The 27866-nt window shown below is 41.7% G+C and overlaps 1 protein-coding gene across 4 annotated transcripts in view; it reads right to left on the bottom strand.

Moving 5' to 3' along the window:
* M6 (neuronal membrane glycoprotein M6) overlaps positions 1-12387 on the bottom strand; it is a 372771-nt gene extending 360384 nt beyond the window's left edge. For 2 of the 4 annotated variants that reach the window (XM_053792091.2, XM_070098179.1), the window contains exon 1: positions 12177-12377. The gene's annotated coding sequence lies outside the window, so the exon portion shown is untranslated. Of the gene's footprint in view, positions 1-12176 lie in introns of all 4 variants that reach the window. The other 2 variants (XM_070098180.1, XM_070098178.1) reach the window with 2 other exon arrangements.
* Positions 12388-27866: the final 15479 nt, after the last annotated feature.

Raw genomic sequence — 27866 nt, 5'->3', positions numbered from 1 at the left:
GTCTCTACTTGTCTGTCAGTCTATCAGTCTGAGTATCAACATACAAACACCAAGAGACGCGTCACTGTCATTGGTGTGTCTGTACCGTCTCGCCCTGACTGGGAGGACAGGCACCTCGTTACCTTGATTTTCTTTATTGAGCTAGATTTGTACCCACGAGTGGCATCTTTTTTACCTTTCTCTCTCTCTTCAGATGAGCTAGATTTATTACTAGGAGCCTTTCCCCCTTATCCCCTCACTCTTAAACCCCTCTTTTTCTACCCCTTCCCTCCTGTGTTTATCTCCCTCCCTCTCTCTCTGTCTCTCTCTCTCTCTCTCTCTCTCTCTCTATATATATATATATATATATATATATATATATATATATATATATATATATATCAAGGGGCCTAAGAAAGCTAAGAACTTATTTTCTACCTCGACTCATTGCAAAACATAAACATGGTAAGGTAAAGTTGTATTATGATTATTATTATTATTAATGGGGAAGCGCTGAATCAGTAGAAGTTTTGGGAAAATGCTAGGTAATTTGATTCTAGGAAAGTGTAGCTCAAATTTCTTGGATCAAGAGCCCTTCACCAACATCAAGGGCACCCATTTTGAAAATGGGGTGAAATTGTAGCTGCAATAGAGAGGCTCAAATTTTAACTGATCAGCTGACTTGCTCTCCCGAACGCTTTCTGATTTTTCTAAACAAAGTTACAAAACTATCTCATAGGCGGGTGCTAGAAGAAATGCTCAGACAACTCCAAGAAAAATACTGCAGATTTTTTCCTAAAGCAAGTTTATTCTCTTCTCCGAGGTCGTGGGTGCCTAGTCGTACTTGAGGTCGTTAATACAATTACAGCACAGCAAGAAACCTAAACCAGTGTGGGTCGTTCAGAATACTGAGTGGTGAAGGTTCGATTCTCCGGCCGCTAAACGCAAGAAGCACTACCAAACTGTACCCACCAGAGCATCTTCTTGTTGAGTTAATGCTCCACATTCAAATCAATGAGCGAATGATTGTCATAGCGATGTCCCTGGAAAAGGGCGCTGGTAGAGTAAATGTTCTGATGGTTGATCGTCTTGTGAGATAATTGATGTTTCAGCTGTCCCATCTGACGGTAATAAGTACTGATAGAAGGACTGGATGGTAACACGTACTGATAGAAGGACTGGATGGTAATAAGTACTGATAGAAGGACTGGATGGTAACACGTACTGATAGAAGGACTGGATGGTAATAAGTACTGACAGAAGGACTGGATGGTAACAAGTACTAAGAGAAGGACTGAATGGTAACAAGTACTGAGAGAAGGACTGGATGGTAACAAGTACTGAGAGAAGGACTGGATGGTAACACGTACTGAGAGAAGGACTGGATGGTAACAAGTACTGAGAGAAGGACTGGATGGTAACTAAGTACCGAGAGCAGGACTGGATGGTAACAAGTACCGAGAGCAGGACTGGATGGTAACAAGTACTGAGAGCAGGACTGGATGGTAACAAGTACTGAGAAAAGAACTGGACAGTTTCTCATCACCACAACCTGGCTGAACTAACTATTTGCTCGTCTCTTCCTGTTGGGATCTTCCACACACTGCATTTCCACCAAGCATGAGAACAATATTTACCATCCAACAAGATAGTTCTGTGATGCGATGAACGAACACATGCAAGAACCTGTGATGTGACGAACGAACACATGAAAGCACCGATGATGTGATGAACCAGCCCATGCAAGAACCTGTGATGTGATGAACGAACACGTGCAAGAACTTGTGATGTGATGAATCAGCCCATGCAAGAACCTGTGATGTGATGAACCAACACATGTAAGCACCTGTGATGTGATGAACCAACACATGTAAGCACCTGTGATGTGATGAACCAGCACATTCAAGCACCTGTGATGTGATGAGCCAGCATATGCAAGCACCTGTGATGTGATGAGCCAGCATATGCAAGCACCTGTGATGTGATGAGCCAGCATATGCAAGCAGCTGTGATGTGAACCAGCATATGCAAGCAGCTGTGATGTGAACCAGCCCATGCAAGCACCTGTGATGTGATGAACCAGCATATACAAACATCTGTGATGTGATGAACCAGCATATACAAGCACCTGTGATGTGATGAACCAGCATATAGAAGCACCTGTGATGTGATGAACCAACGTATTCAAGCACCTGTGATGTGATGAACCAGCATATAGAAGCACCTGTGATGTGATGGACCAACGTATTCAAGCATATGTGATGTGATGAACCAGCCCATGCAAGCACCTGTGATGTGATGAACCAACATATGCAGGCACCTGTGATGTGATGAACCAACATATGCAGGCATTTATTTCTTCGAATCACAAACCACTCGTAGTGTTTGCTTACTCGGTACTTTCAACATAAACAATTCTAACAACACTAAGTTTTGCTACCATTACCAATGTGTAGTGATCAACACATTCTCATCTTACAGAAATTATCACAGTTCCAAGGTGCTGCATGACCCCCAAGGGTTTAATGCTCCCATGAAAATAATAATAATAATAATATTATTATTATTTACAAAGCACGTCAATTATTTGCATTTCACAAGCCAAATTCTTAGGTCATTCAAAGTAACTAGCCCTTAAGGAAGGTTCTTTGATGCCGGTGAGGGGTTCTTGATCCAAAGAATTGGAATTGCCGTTTCCTGGTGTGGCATGCAGAGTACGTAACCTTTATTCGGCGCATGTACACACCCTCATTTACAGGCTATCTCCCCCAACCAGCGAGCCAGGTTGCTAAGAATTGACGATGGGGCCCCGTTGTTCAACTAGTGACCAGGTTCCAGCCAATAAAAAGATGGTTTTGGCAATCGCAGAGGTTATGTGGGTACCACTCTCCTGTCTGCCCTTGTCCTTCCCATTCTAGAGCTGGTTGAAGCACGATCTGCTTTCTTGTGGCTTCTATTCTGCCTTGCTTACCGTGGAGTGCACTATACTTATCACTGTACATAGTGTACATATTGCTGGTGAAGGATAATATAAGTCAAAACTTTTCTGCTGTGTTTATTTTGCTCCCTTTACACCCAGGATAACAGGCCATTTGGACTCCTGGGTTGTAATACCTGGATTGAACCTTAATACCTACCATGCCATCAGCGCTGCATGTGCCCTATGAGTTTAGCGCTCCCTAATGAAGTCAGCTAAAGCAATAAGCCAGAAGTCACAGTAAATTTTGACAAAACGGAAAATACCTCCAGCATTTATGTCAAAATATTTCGAAATGCTTGGTCCTTAGTGAGGCAAGCACTCTGTGGGAAGAGTTGCGAGTCTCCGGGCAGAGAGGCACCTTCACCTCCCTGGCCACACACCCAACTGCATTCAAATGCCTCTCGGAAATGTGATCCTTTGTTTTCTTAAATGGGGTGGAAAGCCTAGCTCCGATAAGTTAAAAAGCTAAAACCTGGAGCGGAAAGCCTAACTCCGCTAAGTTAAAAAGTTAAAATCTGTTTAAGAAAAGTTTCCTGTAGTCTACAAATATAAATGTCATAGCTGCAATGTTATGTATGCTGGTAAAACTAAGCATTTACTGTGTCAGTATCTTTCAGCACTGAGGCAGATCTACTGACAAACAGATCATTTGGTAAACCATCATTTGGCACCATACGTTAATACTGTGAAGGCACACATCACCACAGATGCGGTCTCATTTACCATGCTGTCCAGTCGATCCTAGACCATGAGCTGGTCACAGAGAAGTCTCTGCATACTGTTAATAAACAAACCTGTCAGCAGAGTTTGTCTGTAGTTTTTAACATTATTTTCCATGTATTTTTGTGATGTTTTCGCATGTCTTAAGGTTTGATATTACGATTTGTTTTTATATTTGATTTTTTCGTATTTCACAGAACACCTGATGATAGAGTACAGTTAAATTCGCAGCTAGCTGCGAAATCAAATAATATTTCAAGTAGTAATACTGGTTTTCATGTGCCTTACGTCTCCGCTTCCTGAGGAATTTCTTTTTGGTGATCAATCAGGTCGCCGTACCACTCAACATGGTGGAAAATATCTCATGCACGGCACACTATATAACATACCTCTCACAAAATACTCTCCCTCTCTCGCTCTTGTGCTCTCTATTGCTTTACATTTGTACAATTGGTCCATTTATTTACCTTGGGTGTGATGGGGAGGTGGGAGTGATGCAATATGTCTGTCTTGGTGCGCCTGGCAGCCTAGCTCTTCAAGGGGGGAAGGGGGAGTGTAGAGAAAAATGCCTTGATACTACTGAAGAGTTCTTAATCCAAGAAAATGGTATTACTCTCCCTTTCTTTGGACCAAATACGATTAACCTCTGGTTTCAGAATAGGCTGTGAGGATAAAAGAATTCTTGAAAACGGGACAAAATACGGTTCAAGATACATCACTGGTATGTACCTCTCCCATTCCCTAGGCGAGAATAAACATTAAAGGTTTAGTGCCTCACCATGGTTATTATTATAATAATGTGAGTGGCTTAGCGCTTCTTTTTGATTATAATAATAATAATAATATATAATGTGAGTGTACTAACGTAGCTGATTCTGCTAGAGTTGTGTTAAAGCTTCAAGACCTTAACCTTCACTTGATTGGTGTAATTCAAATGTGTATTTATCGGTTATCTACAGCCTTCCCCATCTTCCTTGTATCCCCTTTTTGTAGTCTCTTTCAGGTGCTGTACGACCCTCATGAGTTTAGCGCTTCCTATGAATATACATAGATATAATAATGGTGTAGCTCCTTCTTTGTCGAACACACTGCCTTCGCCCACGCTGAGGATACCACTAATGATAATGTTTGTCAGACTTATATCTCACCGATTCTACAATGACGTGAGGTTCAATCCTTTAACGTCTTATTCATGGGGTTATCAGGTTTAATCCAAGGAAGGGAGGAGAGGTAATTCCAGTTATATCAAGAGCCAACGATCACCATGAAGGCGCCTTACATGTGATTATCTCTGAAGCCATGTTCCTCCATCCAGTTCCCTGAATTGAGCCTGAATACCTTCCATCCCCCCCCCCCTACATGCGCTATATAATCCTACGAGTTTAGCGCTCCCCATGATTATAATAATAATATGTTCCTCCAATGAGATGAGGTTCAGTTCCTTCAGTATTTCCTTGGTAACAATCTACTTTGCGCTGTTTCTTTTCTTCTGTTATATTTATCTCCTACCTTGTTTATCATGCTCCTTTCCAGCTATCGTGTTTATCACGCTTCCTCTCCTGTTTATCGTGCCTTCTCAATCTTGTTATCATGCTTCTCTTATTATCTTATCTTACTATCGTGTTTATCACGTTCCTCTCCTCTCTTGTGTTTATCTTGCCTTCTCTTGTTTACCATGCGTTACTCTATGTTGCGTACATAACGCCTCTTCTCCCATGTTCCAGCGAGGGCATTTTCAAAGCTTTGATTCATTGTTTGTAGGCCATTTTTATACTGCAATCCATTTTGGTGCACACCTTTGAGCTTTGATGATTTTCTTTAACGCTCACACCATGCTAGAGCCACATACTCTACTTTAAGTTTATATATATATATATATATATATATATATATATATATATATATATATATATATATATATATATATATATATATATATATATATATATATATATATATATCTGTTGATCTTATCATGTGGGCTTATCCTTGGTAACGTAAATCAAACGCCTTTGCAAAAAGCCATGTAACCAACATCTGCATTTTTTTTCCAAATGCTCAGTGATTTTTCACATAATTACCTAATATTTGTGTCAAGAATGATTTTTCTGCTCTAAATCCATGACTTTGTGTGGGTTATACTTTTCCAGAAAAACAAGAAGTTGGCGTCTCAGCACCATTCCAAAGACTTATGATATTACTGCTACTGGTTCTTAATTTTTTTACCATATACCTGCTGCATTCTTTGTGAAGAGAAGCTACGTCTGCATTTTTATGGCGCCTGAAATTTGATCTGAATCTGAGCTCCTCCTCGAAATAACACTTAGTGCTCGTGCTAATGGTGCATTGCATTTCTATACTAATACCGAATTCCAGGAATCATACCCACGTGCTGCGTGCTGATGCCAGATATAAAATTTGTAGAGTCGCCAGAGCTAGTAAAGAAAATATCTGGGTCTTCAATTCTCATGGTGTCGAGTGTAATGTTCTTTTAGGATTTCGCTCATTTCTTTGTCGCCATCTGTGTATGAATATCCTCTGAGTAGAATCCCGATACTGAGAGGTTTTTGACTTAAATTTTGTATATGTAAAGAAGTATTCAGGATTTTCCGAATTTCCTGAATAGCTTTTTATTTATTTTGTGTCTCTTCTGTCTGGTATGAATGCTTTAGGTTATGTTCTACATCTGCAGTTTCTCAGTACAAGTTTTTCTTTTTCTTTCTCGTGATATCTGCAGTTTTTTGAGCAGGTTCGGCAAAGTTTTTTCTTCATTAAAGTTTTCTCGTTCTCTATGTTTGATCTCCTTTAAGGTTTTCTCAGCATTGTGCTTTTCCACACAATGTTGTTCAGCGCTAAGAGCACTCACAGTGGTTACAAAAGGTGTTTGTTAGTCTAATGTCATTTCATCACCGTCAATTCTTGTGTTATTGAAATTAATTTTAATGAACACATGAATTGATGCTGGCTTGTAGTTCAATGAACTCCTGATACAGTAACATGTTGAAACAGTTTTTATTAATATTTTGCAAGCCTCGCACTTGAAAGCTTTTTGGAAATGTGCCAACATTGCATGTGGAGTCTACCTGTTTTTTACAACCATCCCAAGATCTTTATCTCTATTCGATTTTTTATTTTTTTTTAACCACTACCGTACCGTATATGTATTTTTCATGGGGTTGTTTTCACTTTCATGGGATTCCAAAATACACTAGGGCATTTAGCTTCAATAAATTTCATTCATCTATTTATCTCTCCACTTTCTCAATTTAAACCTTCTTAAAGTACTGTACAACTAACTTTATTATTTTATATTAGATTTCTGCTTTATCTGCAAATATCATAAAACAATTACTGACTTAACACACTGGGTAGAACCACTGAGACATTAGTCATTAATTAGTGAGGTTGTCTGTTGGTTAGATTTGAAGCCTACAAATTCTTAGCAGGTCATTGAGGTCATATGAGATTGTATCTTTACATTAACATCAAAATACTCTAATTAGCAGAATATACACCGAGGGTGTATTTATTTTTGCGCTATAACTCTACGAAAATGTGGATGAATTTCACAAAATTAACATATCATTGATATTAAAATTTTAAATATTAGTGTACAGCTTATGTGACCCACATGCAGGCAATAGGTTTCTTAATTAACGAACATGTCTTTACTAACAGACTAATAAAACCAATGATATCTTTACCAACAGAGTAATAAATTAGTATAATTAGCTCCAGGAGTTTATGTGTGCAATCACAACTGCAAAGTTTAAAAATAATCATGATAAATGTTACAGTTTTTATGATATAAAAACGGGACGCCATGAGTCCATTAAGAAAATAACACTAAAAATAAGCAATTACATAAATAATTCTTGATGAAAAGTGCCTTGAGTGTGGTGAAGGGCTCTTGATTCAAGGAACTGGAGGTGCCATCCTCATCCTTGGCTCAAACCTGATTACCTCTCATTCTCCAGGGATTGTATGACCGTACGGTTTTAGCGTTTCCTTATAAATAAAATAATCCACACCAACGGAGTATGGCAGATGTTTGTAGATCCTTAACAGTACAAGAATGGTCAAATAAAAGAAAAATAATACAAGGAAACACTGAAATAAAAGGTAATAAAACTAGGGCAGGAATGAGATCAGATATTATTGTTACATTCATCGGGGAGAGCCAATGCCGCAAGAGTTATCCATTTTAAGAGGATCAAGGTCCACCTTAACATGCTTTAAGGCACCTGTTTTGCCCTGAAGGGGACCGAGACAAGATTCCTACCTAGAGGACAGAAAATCTCATAGAAAGTCTAGGAGAATGACCTAGAAACAGCCAGTCATTACCCTTAGACTAGCCCTCTAAAGGACACAGACAGGTCGGGTCACCATCTGGAAAAGACCCGGGCCGGAAGAGTACCGGCGAATCAAGGATACAGACAAATAAACGTCAGAACAGAGTAATATATGAACGCTACTTACAAAACCATCCTTACCCACAATGCAACTTTTTAATACAAGATCATTAACAAAAATATTAAGGAGCATCTTTATTTTAAAGAACTCTAATTTTATTTAGCAAATTTTATGGAATTTATTATTATAGTCACTGAATAGGGCTAAATCCGTTGGGGTCAAACATTTAAACAGGCTATTCAAGCGCATTACCAGGTAATGGGGGAAGAATGTAGCCAGTTTAGTGAAATTCCACCCATTTGTTATCCCAGCCTTGCTCAGAGATGAAGCCCTTCATCCCCTCCCAACACCGCAGAGAAAATATCAAATAAACAAACAACCCGGCAACTTGAGGGTAACACTGACCAATTTCAATAATAAACTTCCTTTTATGACCATTCATAAGTGTTTGAAGTTCCAGGTCAATTCAGAGGTTATCTCAAGCAATCCTCTGGATATATGAGCTAAAAGAATAAGGTCAAACCTGTTAAGGTATATCCATTATCCATAGATATTCTTCAATTAAGTGATTCCACCACAGGCTTATTACAATACTTGCATCCACTAGTTCATAATACAAATAAATTAAATTTAGTTATAAATCCATTGGTTACGTATCCAACAGGAATTCATCTGTATTGTTTCAGAGGTAGTTTAACATTTTGAAACAAGACCCTACAAAGGTGTCCTCAAGCCTACCTTATTTATCGTTCCAATTAATGTTATTTAAAATCCTGACCAAAAAATCACACTCGTCTTGACTGATGGAATCATAAGTCATACCACTGGGGAACTTTTATAAGTTAAAATTTTCTTCGTCATGTGCTATGTAAATTCGTGTCAAACTCTGGGTCTATTAAATTTCAATTAAGAACACGTTTTTCTATTTTATTAAAATCAGTTTGTGCCTTCCCAGCCCAGAGTCTGAGAAGCTGCTATAATAAATTGAATTTCAGCTTAACAATTAAACACCGAAACTTCATTTAGTTTTCAATTAAAATTTATAAGATAATTCTGAACAGATTCAAGAACTTAACACTATTATATGGACCTGCTGCATCCAGACTATCGTCATGAAGGAGGTCAGAACACCCAGGGAAGTGGCACGGTTTCACCCAAATTATGGTAAAATGCTGGAATTACATAAAAAATAATGACATTTGCATGCATTAGAACCCTAAATGATCATGTCATACCCCTGCCTGCCTTAGTGCCTGAAATAATGTTTGAGAAGTTTGAAAAATGCACAATGAAGCCATGAGGATCACATGATGTCATGTAGCACCAAGATTTAATATGGGGAAAAAACTAATATTCTCACAATAAGAGCTTGTCACTGAAATTACTGCCAGAGTTTGCTCGTGCAAACTCTCCCTTCAAGGAACGGGAAAGAGGGGCTTGATGCTAGTGAAGGGTCCTTGATCTAAGGAACTGGAGCTATCCTCCACTTCCGCGAATCAAACCTGATTACCTTTAATTTCCCATGCGCTGTATGACCCTTTCGGGTTTAGAGCTTTTCCATAATAATAATAATAATAATAGTGGAAACCCACCATAACAATTCTACTAAAGCCCCTTCCTACTGTCTTTTCTAAGGGGAACACTCCTTGGAATGGAAAAAAAAAAAACTGCAGTTGAACTCACGATAAACCTGATTTACAATCTTTCCTGAGAAGCCAATATCGTATTCTTGCACCCTGGGGATTAGTACTTTTAAAGTCACTATCCCAGCTTTACTCCTAAAAAAAAAAATTAAACAGATCACACCTGAGCTTTGCCGTCAAGGTTTAAGTTGTGTGATGTTAGACATTCAATATAGACTGGTCATTCTATACACTAATTATTCTCTTCATTGAAAATGATATACGCATATCAACGAAGGATAAACTAACATTCCAAAAATGTCGTTATAATTTTAACCCTAATTTTTAAAGGGCTTGACCGGTAGGCCAGCGGAAGGTCTCAGTCTGATGACCAAAAGCCCCAGTAGCGGGTTATCTGACTAAGTCCCGCGTCAGGAAACACGATCCGTTTCCTGAGGAATTTTAAGTAACGCAGGAATCCCTGCCAAACAATCTAGTCGACAGAACACTCCCTCCCATTTATTCTAGTCAACAGACACTTCCTTTCCAAATATTTTAATCAGCAAAATCTTCCCTCACAAATAGAACATTTCCTTCCACATATTCTAACCAGCACAATAATACTTCAGATATATTACATTCCCTCCTGCATATTCTAGTCCGCAAAATATTTCCTCTCACATACTCTAATCAACGGAATATTCCCTCCCACATATTCTAGTAAGCAAAGTAATATTTATGAAACAATTCAGGAAAACCGGATAGCCGGACTGGAGTCCTGGAGGTAAAAAGTACAGTGCTTGCACTCGAAACGATGGGTGAGTCTGTAGTAGTTCCCAGGCCATCTGAACTGTGATGTCTGCACGCTTCTGGCAAGATAGAAATTGAATGAACGACGGTGAACGTGTTTCCTCATTTTTGAGTTGTCCTGCCTTGGTGAGAGACGACCGAAGCGTTAAAAAAATATATTCTAGTCAATAAAACATTCTTTCAACCTATAAGCCCTCATGGCTGTCTCTACTAACTCAGCTGTTTTATGCTGAGAATGGGACCAGCTTAAACAACTGGGCTTCTACACTCCAAGCTGATGTACATGTACATCTTGAATTCTAACGTATACATACGACCAAATTGTTCACCTTTACTTGTTAAGTGATTCCCCATTCCTCTTTTGTTCTAATCTCTAAAACGTGCTTCCGTCTGAAGCCAAACACAGGTAAATTCATAAATGATAGCGTCCGGGGAAAAAAAAAACATTAATCACGAAGTCAGAACCCATTTTACATGAGTTCTATCTTACAGTGGCCTTTGAATCCATGACAGAAATACGTTATTAAAAAAGATCTTCAAGAAATTGATTGTAACTCTGGGCTGTCTACAATAATGCAAAACGTACTTCAACAAAATTACATAAATTTAAGATGGCGAGATTGACACCAGTCATCTAAGAGCACCGCAATCGTATACAATTAAGATTTAGATAGGCTACAAGCTAATGTAACTGATTTTGCGGAATTGTTCCCATGTGTATTTACACTCAGACGTCTATATCAGAGTATATGCACTGAGATATATCTATCGTTGTCTATATACTGAAAGGTGTATATCCATGGCTATATTCTTAAAGGTACATATCTCTGTATATATACTGAGTTGAATCCTTATATTAGACATTAAAATATTCCTGAAGTTAGTGCATTATTCCTGATATCAGTGCACAAGTGAATTGCAACTTTGATGACCCTCGTGCAGGCAATAAGCTTAAAACCTACCTAATATTGCGTTATGTGGTTGAATACTAAATAAATTAATAATTTACGGACTGCTTTCATCATGTCCAGGTAACTAATCAAAATGACGTACGGTAAGACTATTACATAAAATTCCTGCCAGATATCCCAATTTTCCCCTATTATTTCTATACCTTCCTTAAAAACACAAAGATGGGTTTAGCTCTTCTCCTTCAATATAACATAACTGAAGAAGAGTGCCCTAATGTTAGTGAAGTGTACCTCATCCAAGGAATTGGACCATTCATCTCCATCAGATCATGCCTGAACACCTAAATTCGAGGGTGCCTTGATGTAAGTGAAGCGTTCTTGATCCAAGGAACTGGATCATTCCTCCCCTTCCTCGGATCATACCTGATTACCTGCCACTTCCAGGATGCTGTATAATCCTTACTGGTTTAGCACTTCCCCGTAAATATAACCACATCTGGATACACCTTTTCGACTACACCCCACAATACCTCCCCTCACTTCCTCTCCCCTCCCCAACACCTCTCACTCACCTCCCCTCACCCTCACTGTACAGGTATAATTAACCCGTTGTTGTTTATGTAACAAGGTTAATTACAAAAGAAAAAGTTATGTGAATTCCATACCTCAGCACACTTAGATGTACGATATTATTAGTAACAACAGTGTTACGAAATTCTTATTATAAAAAATAGTACTCACTTGTTGACTATATACATATATAATATAATTATAATGTATATATATCTAGACGTTGCGGCGTTTTTCCAGATTCGAGCAGATCACGGGCAACTTCGGGTACCCAGCGGTGCTAACTTAAAACCGGAGACATGATGCACAAGTATATCCCTGTGTTAGGTAGATAAGTGGGTGAGCTTGCCACACACAGGCACACACACGCACAGTGGCCGCCGCCACACCCTGCACATACACTGCCGACTGCTACACTGAACCATCACTCCTGCAACACAAACTTTCAGGCTCTCCTGTGCCTCTTTCGCCCCGTCTATTGGCTCTCGCAGCCAGCCAATCACACACCCTCCCGCCAAAAACTGACCCCGTGGAAATTATCGATGTTGCGAAGAAACTTTGTATAATTAAGCAGGAAAAGTGATTATTGGTCTGTAATATACTAAATGGCGATGAGAGTGAAATGAGGTTAACAGGAAAGCGAGGAGAGACGGAGGACTCTAAGCAGGTAAGTGTGGGTGTGGCGGGCGTGGTCCTGTGGAGGTGTTGTGATGTGTGACGCCCCTACCTAGTGTTAGGCCATCCCTCACGCCCATTATTCTGCCTGTGCTGCTGAAACAGCGCCCACATTAGAGATCACACAGCTGAAATAGGACTGAGAGACGATGATCAAGCAAGTGTGGTTGACACAGAGGCATGCTGTGCTTCCTTCTCCCGGGTCATTAGCCTCGTTTTACTCTTGCTACACTTAAAAGAGGTATTATTTCCTAAATATTTTTTACATAGTTGAATTAACAAGTTAAGAGCTGTAATCCTACGTCAGGTCATTTTAAAGCTGTGGTTTCTTCGGCTTCCATGCCCTATTGTTCTCATCCCTTTAACTCAAACTTTCTATTCCTTTTAAACTATATCAGTGTTTCTTTTTTTAGTACTCTGTACGTCCTACTTGATCCTTCAATCTTCCAACTAGACTATTTCAGTTGCTCCGTGGTCAGAGAGATATCCCAGTATCATATAACCCCAGACCCAATGAATCTACCCATGAAAGAGGCCTGCACAGTATACTCTCATGATCCAGAAAACCTGTAACTCATATCCCTCAATAGACCTAGAGGCATACGTGACTTGGAAATCAACACCATCAAGACTTGGGAGCTGGAACATAACCCAATCAAACTCTTGTGAAAATATTTATGCAGTAACACTCAGAAAATCAAGATAGTGCAAAGACAATACCGCACTAAGATGTATAATGTGGATAACATACCTTAAATCACATCAATATCATATAAAACTATTTTAAATAATATAAATTTATAGTGATGAAATAAATTCTAACATTTGTTAAGAAATAAAGTAAATTGTTTTTATGTATATTTTCACCAACAGGAAACTATTATAAATTTGTCAATTTCAACACGATATAAAAAGGAATGTTTTGTGGGTAATTAAACTACAAATAAATGTGCTTACTCTACAGCGGACCTAGTCATCCTTGGGGTCCCCTCTTCAGAGATGTCCTCGGGCATCCCTTTGAAAAATCCAGGACGTATGAACCCGTACTGTTAGCTTTGAACCATCCTAATGGTTATAATCGTAACCATGATTTTTAAAAAGGTGGACCGGTAAGCCAACGGAAGTCCTCGGTCAGATGACTAAAAGCTCCAGTTGTGGGTCATCATATGACTAAGACCCGCATCGGGAAGCACTTAGCCGGGTCACCATATGGAGAAGACCCGGGCCGGAAGTACCGGCAAACCTCTAATGAATGAAGGGAAGCACTTGTCCTGTTTCCTGACAAACATTATACCTACTTGTACCATTTGTACTAAAATATAGCGACAAATTTGGCTAATATTGAGTTTAGGGGCTCGAACGAATTGCCCCTTGATTTTCATTTCTATAACACAAGCAGCCTATTCATAGACTGGTAAAAAAAATAAGCTATTTCTTGTGCAAATATTGTTGGGGGAATATTAAGGGCAAAATAATTTTTTATGGAAGGTAGAATATATCAGGTAAAATATAGGTTGGATAAATCAGCGTTCGTGACTCACCGGCCCAGTAAATAGTTCTAATACTTCCAACACACGAGCAATGTTTCTTAAGCGTATATTGGGTTGGGTTAGGATGATTGCAATTTAAGTCCTACAATTGTTAATTGTAGGACTTTAAATATTCCTTCTCGAGACAAAAACAAAAAATACTCAAAATAACTGTTTTTTCCCCCAATTTGCAAAAAATATATTTACCTCTATAGTACAACCAATCAAAATTACGTACTTTGTTATAAATTTTCGCGAAATTCAATGAAGCTCTAAACTCAATATTTACCATAAATTTGTATCAAGTATGCATAAAAGACCTACAAATTGCGAAAGATTATTCTTAGCATGTTGGTAAGACTGCCTACCACGTAACACTTGACTAGATTAATAGTTTGAATAACCCAAGATGCTGGTGAGGGGCTCTTGATCTAGGGAACTGGATCTGTGCTCTAGTTCCCTGAATTAACCCTGAATACCTTCCATCCCCCCCACAGGCGCTGCATTATCCTACGGGTTTAGCACCTCCCCCTTGATTATAATAATAATGAATAACCCAAGAGCTCAATGGGTAAATAAATTACCACTTACCTTCAGGTAGTTAATGGCAAAAGTCGACATGTGGAAATGTCCACTGGTAGAGGAGAATCCTTTTAATACAACTTTTCGACCAAGGCTAAGCTGTATAAGTACATTATTTCCAATTACCTTCAAGAACACTCGATTTCTCTGATTCCCGTTGATATATTATTATATTTAAGGGGAAGCTTGGGAAATGGGAAGTGATCAGATCTGATCCATGGAAGTGGAGATTCGGTCCAAATCTCTGGATCAAGAGCCCTTCACCACCGTCTAAGCACCTCCCTAGAAGTATCTCATTGGTATGGATGGTTGTTGGGAAGCTCCGATGGATATTTATTGGTGTCTTGTGGTAATTTGATATTGTCCATAAATCGATGTAATTTCGCCGAAACTTTTACGATATACACAACCACTTTGAGACTCGAGCGTCTCTCCTCGATATTAGTATTATATTCTTGGGAAAGTGCTAAGTCCATACAGATCATAAGAACATGAGCAGAACCACTGCAGCAGGTTTACTGGCCCAGGATGAAGAATTAGACACATGTGCAACATCTGGGTATCTTGATGAAAGTTAAGACACTTGTGCAACATCTGGTTATTTTTATTGTAAACGTTTCGCCATCCAGTGGCTTTGTCAATACAAATTCTTGGACATAATTAGAAAACAGAAGAACTATATACAAAAGATGAGGTAATCAGTCCCTCAGCCTTGGAGGTGGTGTTTACAACACCGTGGTTGTAGAGATTCTGAAACACAGGTCTATCTATCTATAGATTCTAGGTAAGACCCCAAGAAGGGGTGAGTGGGGAAGTGGGGATAGAGGAAGAATAGGTTGGTTAGAGGAAGGGTTATTGTAATAGGGAAAGAACCAGGGCTTAACCCAGTAGCTGAGCTGAAGGCGATTCAGGAGTTCGTGCGCAACTAAGGGACTGGTAGGGGGAAGGGGGAGGAGGGCGACAAAGCGTGAATCGCATGGTACAAGGGCTTTATTAAAGGTCCATACCTGTGAGTTACAGGTTAGTGAGTCAAGATTTTAGCAAGGTTATTTGTATATGGGAACTGGGTCAGGAGCTAGTAACGAGTAGAAGAGGTTGTGTGTGTTTGCTGGCCTGCGTATTTCGTCGTCTAGGTATGAGGTCCAGTAGTCATGTCGGGTCTCTAGTCTGTCTATTTGTTTGTCGCTAAGCTGTTTCCAGTACACGTTTAGAGCAGGGATGTTCGCACGGGCGTGGATGGACTCACTTGTGATGAATTCATCCCATCGGGTGTTGAGCACCCAGCGTAAGGCTTTGTTCTGGATGCGTTGTAGTTTACGTCTGTTTGTCACAGCTGCTAGGGAGAGGGCTAGTGGGCAGTAAGTTATTAGTGGACGGATGAGGGCTTTGTATAGATGTAGTTTCGTTTTTTTGGAGGCTTGGACAGCCCCGACAGGGCCTTGGATGCAATGGCTTGCTTCTGGTTGATGTGTTTGTGTATTCGCATGTTGTAGTCTAGATTAACTCCTAATACGTTGGTTGTCTGTGAGACAGGGATGTTTTGGTGGGGTATCAGCTATCCTGAGTATTACTGGAGGAGGAGGTTCGCGTTTCCTGTAGTGGAAGTAGGTGATTTTGGATTTTGCAGAGTTGGTTTTTATTCTCCATTTTTGTTCCCAGTGTGTAATCTGGTCTACTTCGGTTTGTGTTCTGCGGGCTAGAGTGGTTATTTGTCTGTGGGTTGTGAGTTGGGTGATGTCATCTGCATATGCAAGTGTTATTGTGGAGTCAAAGGCAGGCGCTGGGATGTCGTTGGTGTAGAGGATGTAGAGGGTGGGTGAAAGGACTGAACCCTGGGGAACTCCAGCCTGTAGTGGGAAGTACTGAGAGAAGCATCCATGGAACTTAATCCTCATGGTCCTGTCGTCTAGGAAGTTACAGAGTAGTTTGCTGATAGTCCGAGGGAGGTCGAAGTTAGAACATAGCTTAAACTTTAAGCCGTTGTGCCACACTGTGTCAAAGGCTTTCTCTACATCTTTTGCTACTAGGGCTGTCTTATTCCCTTGGTGTTTGTTTATGTGGATGTAGTTTAGAATTAAATTCAGTGCGTCTTGAGTGGAACGGTTTGATCTGAAGCCAAATTGGCCATTGTATAAAAGGGAGTTTGTTTCAACATGTCTACGTAGTCTTGAGTTTATGATTTTTTCATAGATCTTTCCCAGTACTTCGAGTAGCTGATGGGGCGGTAGTTTTTTGGGTCAGAGTGGTCTTTATTGGGTTTTGGGATGAGGATAGCAGTGGCTGCTTTGAAGAGAGTGGGGAAGCAGCCGGATGCAAGTAATGCATTGAGGAGGTTGGTGAAGGCTGAGATGATAGAGTCAGGGAGGTGTTTTAGGATGATGCACAGGTAAGGAGACTGGCGCTTATATAGGCGTCAGTGAAGAGAGACGTGTAGCAGACGAGGGCATAGTCACTGGTAGGCGGGATTCCCCAGTGGAAGTAGGTCCTTTCCAAATTGATGGGCTAGTTGTAGAAGTCGTGAAGGTCATGTAGATGTCCTCTGAATCAAGATACCATGATGTTGCAGTGCCTGACAAGTTGTGCAAGACAGGTATACAATACCGACATCTTGTCGGTATTGTATACCTGTCTTGCACATCTGGGTATCTTCATTTGTAGACGTTTCGCCATCCAGTGGTTTTATCACTACAAGGACATGTGAAGAATGTGGAATTGTATACAAAAGATGAGGTAATCAGTCGCCTTGGCATAGGTGAAGAACATCGTAGTCTTGAAGGATATAATGTTTGTAAGGAAATAGGATAAGCGTTTCCTGACTCTGGTCTTAAGAACATAAGAACGAAGGAACACTGAAGCAGGCCTACTGGCCCATGCGAGGCAGGTCCAAGTCTCCTACCGGCTTAAGCCAATGCACCCAACCTAGTCAGGTCAGGTCACATTGACTTAAGGGAGGAACACGGCAACCGACCTGGTAGCACAAGCTATCAGGTCCAACTCACGCCCACCCACATCCACTCATGTATTTATCCAACCTATTTTTAAAGCTACACAACGTTCTGGCCTCTATAACTGTACTTGGGAGTTTGTTCCACTCATCCACAACTCTATTACCAAACCAGTACTTTCCTATATCCTTCCTGAATCTGAATTTTTCCAACTTAAAACCATTGCTGCGAGTCCTGTCTAGGCTAGATATTTTCAGCACACTATTTACATCCCCTTTATTTATTCCTGTCTTCCATTTATACACCTCAATCATATCCCCCCTAATTCTACGTCTTTCTAGAGAGTGCAGATTCAGGGCCCTTAGTCTATCCTCATAGAGAAGGTTTCTGATACATGGAATCAACTTTGTCATCCTCCTTTGTACATTTTCCAGAGCATTTATATCCATTCTGTAATACGGTGACCAAAACTGTGCAGCATAATCTAAATGAGGCCTAACCAAGGATATATAGAGTTGAAGAACAACCTGAGGACTCCTTTTATGCTTCTTGATATGAAGCCAAGGATTCTATTAGCTTTATATAACCCACAGCTGGAGCTTTTGGTCATCTGACTGAGGACTTCTGCTGGCTTACTGGTCCACCTCTTTAACACTCATAGCTATGATTATAACTATTATTACTATCTGAAGCGCAGGCTTATATACTGGCGTCAGAAGAGGGACGGGCAGCAGACGAAGACATTGTCACTGGTAGGCGGGATTTTCCAGTGGAAGTAAGTCATACTGGCCCATGTGGTGCAAGAAAGGTATAAAATACCGACAATATGTGTCTTAACTTTCATACTGGCCCATGCTAGACAGGTTCAACTCACTCCTACTCATAAGCGCCTGGGGAAATGGGAGGCATTCAGGTTCGATTCAGGAGACCCGTCACCGTCACCAATGAACCTCCGCTGGAAAGTTCTCCTCCATGGATTCCTTCTGATGTTCTTCTTATCACTACAGATGTTAGCCGTTAACTGAATATTTTGGCGTTTTACCGTCCTTAATTGTCTTTTAGTGCCTACATGTGGTATTATAATCCATTTACTTAGGTATTTCAACCATTTATCACGAGAAGAAACACACACACCCACCACTTCAGACTGCTAGTACTAAACTGCTTGTTTCCTGCCAGAAGTTTACCAATAGTTGCACAAGTGTCAGGCTCGTAATACTACGTTTAACTGAATTATTACTGTCTTAGAAAGAATAACTTAATTATAAATTGACACATCACTGCTTAGCTGGTTAATCACGTGGGTTGATATATATTTTCCAGACATCATAGAATTAGGTGTACAAAAAAAAAAAACGTTTAATTTTACCTTTTGGGTTGGAACATTATAATAATAATAATATAATGCAAGTTTATTCAGTACTTGTATGGAAATGCTGTTACGTATATTTATGTGGGGAGCGCTAAACCCGTCGGTGTTATACAGCACTTTGGGGAATTAAAGGCATATTCACACTATTCAACAAATCTGAGCACAGGTCATGGGAGAGCGCTAAACCCGTAGGATTATTCAGTGCTTGTGGGGGAGGGGGGTGGAAGGTATTCAGGCTGAATTCTGGAAACGAGCACAGATTCAATTCCCTAGATCAAGTGCCCCTCACCAGTGTCGAGGAACTTTCCTTGAGGGGTGTGAGGATGCCCAAAATATTGAAATAATTGTTTTAGACCTTTAAAACTTTTAAAGTTAATTTCTGTTATCATTTTCTTCTTGAGATCTTTGATCGTTACATCATAAACTTTTCTGATATGTTCAAGGAGTGAACATATCAGATTATAATCTATAATCAAAGCATTAAACCCACTGGGGTTATACATGATTATTATAATCAAGGGGGAAGCGCTAAACCCGGAGGATTATACACCGCCTGGGGGAGGATGTGGAAGGCATTCAGGCTTAATTCAGGGAACTGGAGCACAGATCCAATTCCCTATATCAAGAGCCCCTCACCAACATCAAGGAACCTTCCTTGAGGGGTGTGGGGTTATACAGAACTTGGGGAATCTAAGGTAATTAAATTTGTTTCGAAGAATGAATATTGTCCTAATTCCTTAGATCTATTGGTTTTATAATCAAATTATTATTATTATAATCAAAAAGAAGCGCTAAGCCACAAGGGCTATACAGCGCTGCTCTATTGGTTTGCAGCATCATGCTATGACAGTAATCCAAAGGTGGATGTTAATTCAGATGTCTGCCATTTTTCAGCTTTAATTTTATTCAGGAGGAAACACTAACCTATAGGGGTCATGCACCGCCTGGGGTGTTATACAAGACATTCAGCTTCGATACAAGTGAAGGTAAAGTCCTGTTCCTTGGATCAAGATTCCTTTACCTATATCAAGGCACCTCCCTTGAGGGGACTGTCTTAAAATTTTGTAATGATCCATTAAATTGTTAGACAAACATTAGAAGAATTTGATTATGTAAAATTTAGTTCAGTAAAAAAAAAAAAAAAAAAAAAAAAAAAAAAAAAAAAAAAAAAAAAAATTATTTAAAATGATGGATGGCCTGACTTCTCAGTCTCCCTCTGCCACAAATTAATGAAGTTCAGCTGACACTCAGACCCATATGGGTTTTGTGCTCCCCCATGAATGTAATAATAATCAGCTGCTCTTTTTTGCATTATTGTCCTAAAAGGCACTTTGGAGATATGGTGACTTAACAAATTCCCAGTGTTATATTTAGTGCAAAGTACTAAACACTTAGGAGTCATACAATGCCTGGGAATGGAAGGTAGTTTTGATTCAATGAAGAGAATTATATTTATTATTATTATTATTATAATCAAAAAGAAGCGCTAAGCCACAAGGACTATACAGCGCTGCAGGGCAGGAAGGAAGTGAGGGCATCAGGTGGCAAAAGGGAGATGGATGAGCAACAGGTTACGGATAACAGCGGGGCAGTGGATGGTGAAAGGGTAAAGGGCAGCAAGAGACTGAACCAGAAAGGGCTGAGGGGAGTGCGAAAAGTATCATCAGAGTTTGTGGAGTAAATCGGTCGTTGTCAAGAAGTCAATGAGAGAGTCAGGATTAAAGGAGGGTCCATCAGCAAGAAGGGAAGGTAAAGAGAGAGTAGTAGAACGAAGACGACGTTGGAGGTAAATTCTGCGTGCTCGTTGATAGAGAGGGCAGTCTAACAGAATGTGGCTAATCGATACTGGAACTTGACACTGCTCACAGAGAGGAACAGGGTGCCTCTCCATGAGATACCCATGAGTAAGACGAGTGTGGCCAATGCGAAGGCGGGAGAGAGTGGTCTCCCAACTTCGGCACTGATGACAAGAAGACGGCCAGTAACCTATGCTCGGTTTAATAGAATGAAGTTTGTTACCGAGCAGAGTTGACCAACGTTGTTGCCAACGGGTGCGAAGGTGGGTAGCTATTGCAGCAAAATAGTCCAGAAATGGAACACCTCGATAGGAAATTGGTAGGTCATATACTGCTGACCGCGCAGCAGTGTCTGCCTGTTCATTGCCCTGTACGTCGACATGACCAGGGACCCAACAAAAAACAATATCTTTATGTTTGGTAGAGATACGGCGTAGCCAAAGTTGGATACGGAGAACTAGGGGATGAGATGTATCAAATTTTCGTATAGCCTGTAGAGCACTAAGGGAGTCTGAGACTACTACAAATGATGACACAGGCATAGATGCAATACGAATAAGTGCTGCAAGAATGGCATACAGTTCAGCAGTAAAAATGCTAGCTGAAGATAGTAAATGCCCTCGTACGACGCTGTCCGGAAACACTGCTGCGAATCCGACGCCGTCTGAAGACTTAGAGCCATCTGTGTACACAGCGGTGGCATGAGAATGGGAGTGGAAGTGATCAAGAAAAAGAGAGCGGGAAGCCACCGTAGGCAGTTGAGCTTTCGAGCAAGGGAGTGAGAAAGAACAGACCCGAACAGCTGGAACTTCCCAGGGGGGCAGGGAAAAGTGAGATGCTACATGAACATATAAAGGTGGTAACTGAAGGGAAGACAAGAGTGAATGTAGGCGAAGAGAAAAGGGACGGAGCAAACAGGGGCGGCGAACGAATAAAGAATGTCTACTAATATCGGTGACCATTCTATAAATGGAAGGATTGTGTAGATCGTGAGAGCGTACATAGTAACGAAGGCAATGGGCATCACGGCGATCAGACAAGGATGGAACATTTGCTTCTGTATAGAGGCTCTCAACAGGGGAAGAGCGAAAAGCACCAAGGCACAAACGTAAGCCTTGGTGATGGATAGAGTTAAGGCTAGAGAGAGTAGCAGGAGAGGCCGCGGAATAAATCTGGTCACCATAATCGAGTTTCGATAAAACGAGGGCTGAATGTAGGCGAAGCAGAGTTCGACGATCAGCTCCCCAGGAAAGATGAGCAAGGGTTTTAAGAAGGTTTAGCCGGCTGTGACAAGTTGCCTTCAGAGAGGTAATGTGAGGTTTCCAGGTTAACCGACGGTCAAAGAGAAGGCCTAGAAACCTGACTGTATCACGTTCGGGGATACGGGAGCCATAGAGATACAAAGGATGATCGGAGATAACAGAGCGTCTAGTGAAAGTAATTTGGTGAGTTTTGGTACTTGAAAATTTAAACCCATGTGTGGTGGCCCAAGTGGAAACACGGTCGACCGCATGCTGGAGAGAAACTGCAATAAGGTGACAGTCAGCGCCTGCACAAGCAATAGCGAAGTCATCAACATAGAGTGATGACCAAATATTGGGTGGAAGAACAGAGGCCAAATCATTTATAGCAAGGAGAAAAAGTGTTGTGCTTAGAACACATCCCTGAGGGACACCTTCAGCTTGGACGAAGTCCGGGGAAAGAACATTATTGACTCGAACACGGAAATGTCTGTCAGTTAAAAAGTTCTTAAGGAAGGATGGTAGATTGCCTCGGAGGCCTAAGGAATGGGCCTGGGCCAAAATATTATACCTCCAAGTTGTGTCATATGCCTTCTCAAGGTCAAAAAATATGGCAATAACTGAGTGATTATTCGCAAAGGCATTACGAACATACGTATCCAAGCGTAGTAAGGGGTCTATGGTAGAACGACCCTTACGAAAGCCATATTGACTAGCGGAGAGACTGTTGTGAGTCTCTAAATACCACATTAAACGTCGATTTACGAGGCGTTCCATCACTTTGCAAACTGCACTTGTAAGAGCGATGGGGCGATAGTGGGAGGCATCATGTCCTGTAGTACCCGGTTTGCGGAAAGGGAGAACAATGGCAGATTTCCACAGCTGGGGAAGAACTCCTTGTGCCCAAATAAGATTGAAGAGGTGTAAGAGGACTACAAGGGCTGACCGATGTAAATGTTGTAACATACGAATATGAATGTCATCAGGCCCAGCTGCCGATGATCGGCAAGCTGAGAGCGTTGCCTCCAGTTCTTGAAGTGTAAAAGGCACATTATACTGTTCTTCTCCGAGAGAAGAAAAGTCCAAGGGTACTAACTCTCTGGCAGACTTTGAGGAAAGAAACGAGGGGCATAGATGGAGCCCTCGGGAAATACGGACCAGATGTGTGCCAAGTTCAATGGCAACGTCGAGAGGGTTTGCTATATCAACACCAGTGACCCGTAGAACAGGAGCCGGGTCAGGAGAGTATTTACCACTCAATTTCCTCACTTTTTTCCAGACTGCACTCATAGAAGAAGCAGAGGTGATGGTGGAAACATAGTCTCGCCAACAAGTGCGTTTAGCTTCACGGATGACACGGCGAGCGATCGCACGCTTCTGCTTAAAATCAACAAGTCTCTCAGCGGTTCTATTGTACCGGTACCTGCCCCATGCAGCACGTTTCAAACGTACTGCACGAGCACAAGCAGGAGACCACCAAGGCACGCACTTCTGAGAATGCCTGCCTGAGGTTTGGGGTATAGAATGAGAAGCTGCGGTATAAACTGATGTCGAGAAGATGTGTAGGAGCTCATCAATGGAGGATGAAGAAGGAACCTCACTAAAAGCAGTGAGGTGTGAGTAAAGATCCCAATTTGCCCGATCAAATTGCCAGCGAGGGCTACGGGAAGGTGGTGAATAGGAAGGAGAAGTAAGAATGATCGGAAAATGATCGCTGTCATGTAAGTCTGGTAGAACAGACCAGGTGAAGTCTAGTGCAGTGGAGGAAGAGCAGACTGATAGATCGATGCAAGAGAGAGTATGAGTACGAGGATCAAAATGGGTGGGAGTACCCGTATTTAAAACATGGAGGGGGTGAGAGGCAAGAAAAGCCTCCAACTGAATGCCACGTGAGTCACAATGAGACCCCCCCCAGAGGAAATGGTGGGCATTAAAATCACCAAGTAACAGAAGTGGTGGTGGTAAGGATGAAACAAGAAAGGCAAAGTCTGGGATAGAAAATGCTCGAGAAGGAGAGAGATATAAAGAACATATTGTAAACCACTTATTCAAGTGGATACGGGCTGCAGTGTAATGCAGCGAGGTATGGACAAATAGTTGACAGTACGGAATATCATTGCGTAGAAGAAGGGCACTTTCATTAAAGGTCCCATCTGAGAAAGGATCCGAAGAATACAATAAATTATAGCCTGAGATAGGTTGGAAAACAGCCGAGTGTAATTTTGGTTCTTGTAAGCAAGCACCAACAGGGGAAAACCTGGAAAGCAACATCTGAAGCTCACCCCGATTACCCCTGAGGCCGCGGATATTCCACTGTAAATAGGCCATGATTGGCGATGAAGAAAATATCAGGAATCTGTAGGTAAAGGCACCTACGGACTAGAGGGGTTAGAAAAGTCAACGTGTGGTGGCATTGGAAGATGTTCAAGTAGCGAAGGAACGGAGCGTTGCGAAGAATGGGGTTGTGAAGATGGAGGAGAGGGAAGAGAAGGAACAGGAAGTGAATCAGTGTCCATTGAAGGTTTAGTCTCTGCAATATATTCTGAAATGGCTTCAAGTGTTTCTGAATTCAAAGATGTATGGGAAACCATATTGGAGATAGGAGGAGGAGGGTGAGTAAAGATTGGGACAGTAATGGACTGTACCAAAGTAGAGGGGGAGGGAAAAGTGTAAGGGACTGGAGATGAAGTGTGGGGGGGGACAGAAGAGGTAGAAACCTGGGAGGTGACAGAAGAGGGAGAAACTTGGGAGGGGACGGGGGTGGAAGGCATAGTACGAGGAGGAGGGTGAATCTCCACACTTGTAATAGAGCCAGAGAGAGGGGAAGAACTAGGTACAGAGACTGGAAAGGTAACGTGTGGAGGTGGAAGAAGGGAAGGAAGGGGCAAAGAAGATTTGAGCAATGTGGATTTTTTGGACTTCTGAGTAGAGGGGCGATTGGTATTAGGTGTCGTACGAGGTCTTGTCGATACTGGGGCTTGTGAGGAAGGACGCGAAGATGTGAGAACAGACTGAGTTGTAGTCGGGACGTCAGAGCCAAGGACAGCAAAAGGATTAGATGCCGTAGTGGCTATGGGAGGGGTAACAACAGAGGAGGCTGCAGAAGATGGGACCCCAGAAGTGGGGGGACGTTTGGAAACACGAGAATAAGAAACACGGGGTAGTCTCCCTTGGAGGCGGAGATGAGTAACTGCCATAGCATAAGGGAGACCTTCTGCCTCTTTGAGGCAACGGATTTCACGTTCATTTAAGTAGACCTGGCAACGGCGGGAGTACGAAGGGTGAGCTTCATTACAATTAAGGCAAGATGGAGGTTGACTGCAAGATGTATTAGAATGGTTGTCGGCACCACAGACTGGGCATTCGGCCATAGATCTGCAATATTTCGCTGGGTGACCAAAACGCCAGCAATTTCTACATTGTTGCGGTGTAGGTATCACCTTTCGAACTTGTAACCGATGTCCCGCGACATATACAGAGGACGGGAGTTCTCGGCTGTCAAAAGTTAAACGAGCCACATTGCAAGGGTAACGTCTCCGCCCCCGGGCAGGAAGGACATAAGTGTCTACTTTGAGGATTGGGAGATCCTGGAGTTCCAGCTGTTCAAAAATGTCATTGCCACATGACTGGAAATTCTGTTGGACTATGGTATGGGGCAGAATGACAGTACCACTACAAGAATTGAGAGAAAGATGTTTTTCAATAGTGATAGGAGTAGTATCGATATTCGAAAGGAGAGAAAGATCATGAGCTTGGGTAGCATTCTGGACAGTGACGATGCGTGTACCGCTCTTGAGAGCGTGAAATGAAATATCTCTGCCAACATGACGCAGGAGCGCTTTGGCAATACTATGGTCAGAAAGGTAGGCAGAAGAAGAAGTTGGTCTTAAAGTAAAGAATTTAGTCCATTGTGTGGTCCGAAACTGAGCGTGGAGAGGGAGTGCTTGACGTGTCGGTCGTTTCCGAGTAGAATGGGAAGGTAACGACGGAGCATCATCAGGAGATTGACGTTGGCGTTTAGGAGTAGGACCGGAGTTGGTCCGGCAGGAAATGGGTGGGCGATTCGAAAATTGCCGTACCGTAGAGGGAGAAGCCGGAAGCATAGTCAAAGGAGAGCGGAGTTCAGACAAATCGAAGGAGTCAGTCGAAGCCCCGGTACCTGAAGCGGGTGAGGAAACAGCACCAGCAAGAGGTACAGGGGCATCAGGAGTGTCCGAAGAGTGGTCTAAACACAAGGCAGGGTCAGAATGGGGTGCGGTATCAAGAAGGGGCCCGGGGGTAGTGGTTTCATGGACTAGGGCTGCCATGGTTAGGTTACTCCTTTGCTTTTTGTTTTTAAGAAAAAAAAAGAAAGAAGAAAAGAAAATAAAAATAAAAAAAAGAATAAAAAAAGGGGGGAGCGGGGAGGAATAGTTCCCAGGAGGAATGAAAGGGCCGGAAATCCCCCTCCGCGCCCAAGAGGACTCGACACCGCTAGTAGCGCAGATGCAGCATGGAACCCGTGCCATACCCTACCCTTCATGCCAGTAAACCAGCAATCTGGGATAGCAACCTCACATCTGCCGAGCTACCTCGGTGGACAAAAGAGAGGGCGGCCGGATATCCGCCACAAAGCATACCTCCTTCAGCCACCACCCCCGGAATCCGAAAGGTGGCTTCCAGAGATACACCCGTCGCCCAAAAGACACCCAAAGCCACTCCGGGATACCGGAGAGGGATCGGGACATCCCTAGGCAATCCAGATTCCACGGCAAACTACGCCACCGCCAAGAAACCTCAACGGAATGGGATGGACCCCGGTGTCCTTTCCCCTACCTAGGAACTAGCGCGCCTGTGGGAGAAATCACGAAGGCTAAAAAGAGGAAGGGCAAAAGGGAGGGGTGAGGAGGAGGAGGAGGAATGGAAAAAGGGGAGGATGGGGAGGATGGGATAGGGGAGGGGAGAATGGGGGGTAATTAGGTTCGGTCTGAGGAAGAAGACCGACAGGGCTAATTCCTCAGACCAAGAGCCTCTTCACCACGCCAAGGAGCCCCCCTTGAAGAGGGGGAACAATCAAGCCTAGTTAACCAGTTCACTCAAATCCTTTGATGTTACTTTGCTCTCTTCAATATAATGTCACGTCATAAAAAAGCCACTTGCCTCTACTCCCAACATACCTGTTGGATCCTCAAGCCCCTCACATGCAGAACCTGTTTTATCCCCTCCATCCAACCTTTCCTAGGGCAACCCCTACCCCACCTTCCCTTTACCATAGATTAATATACTCATGTCATCCTATTTTGCTCCATCCTCTGTAAATGTCCAAACAACCTCAATAACCCCCCCTCAGCCTTCTGGATAATACTTTTCATAACAGATTTGACCTTATTGCACTTCATCAAAACTAACATGGATTAAAGGATAAATAATGTGCAGGCTATTTGTGCATTAAAGGATTAAAATAACACAAAAATGGCTTCTTGAATGTATTTATTATGCCTTAAACATTGTTGATATTTTTCAACAAAAAAATATCACATGCACTTATTTAAAATTAAAGAAAAATGAATGAAATTTGTTTTAATATATCGTGGCAGCAGTTAGTCACAAAAATAATAAATCACCTGATAATTGAGAAATCAACTAAAGTTCTCTGAATAAACATCTATTCAATTTTATGACAATCAGGTAGGAAATTCCTTCGATCAGTTTGGCAGGTACTAGGTAAACAAACTATGTAAT

Source organism: Cherax quadricarinatus, chromosome 61, assembly GCF_038502225.1.
Source record: "Cherax quadricarinatus isolate ZL_2023a chromosome 61, ASM3850222v1, whole genome shotgun sequence".
NCBI classification, from domain to species: domain Eukaryota; kingdom Metazoa; phylum Arthropoda; class Malacostraca; order Decapoda; family Parastacidae; genus Cherax; species Cherax quadricarinatus.
The sequence above is the reverse complement of the archived record's forward strand: the minus strand, read 5'-3'. Positions and strand labels throughout refer to the sequence as shown.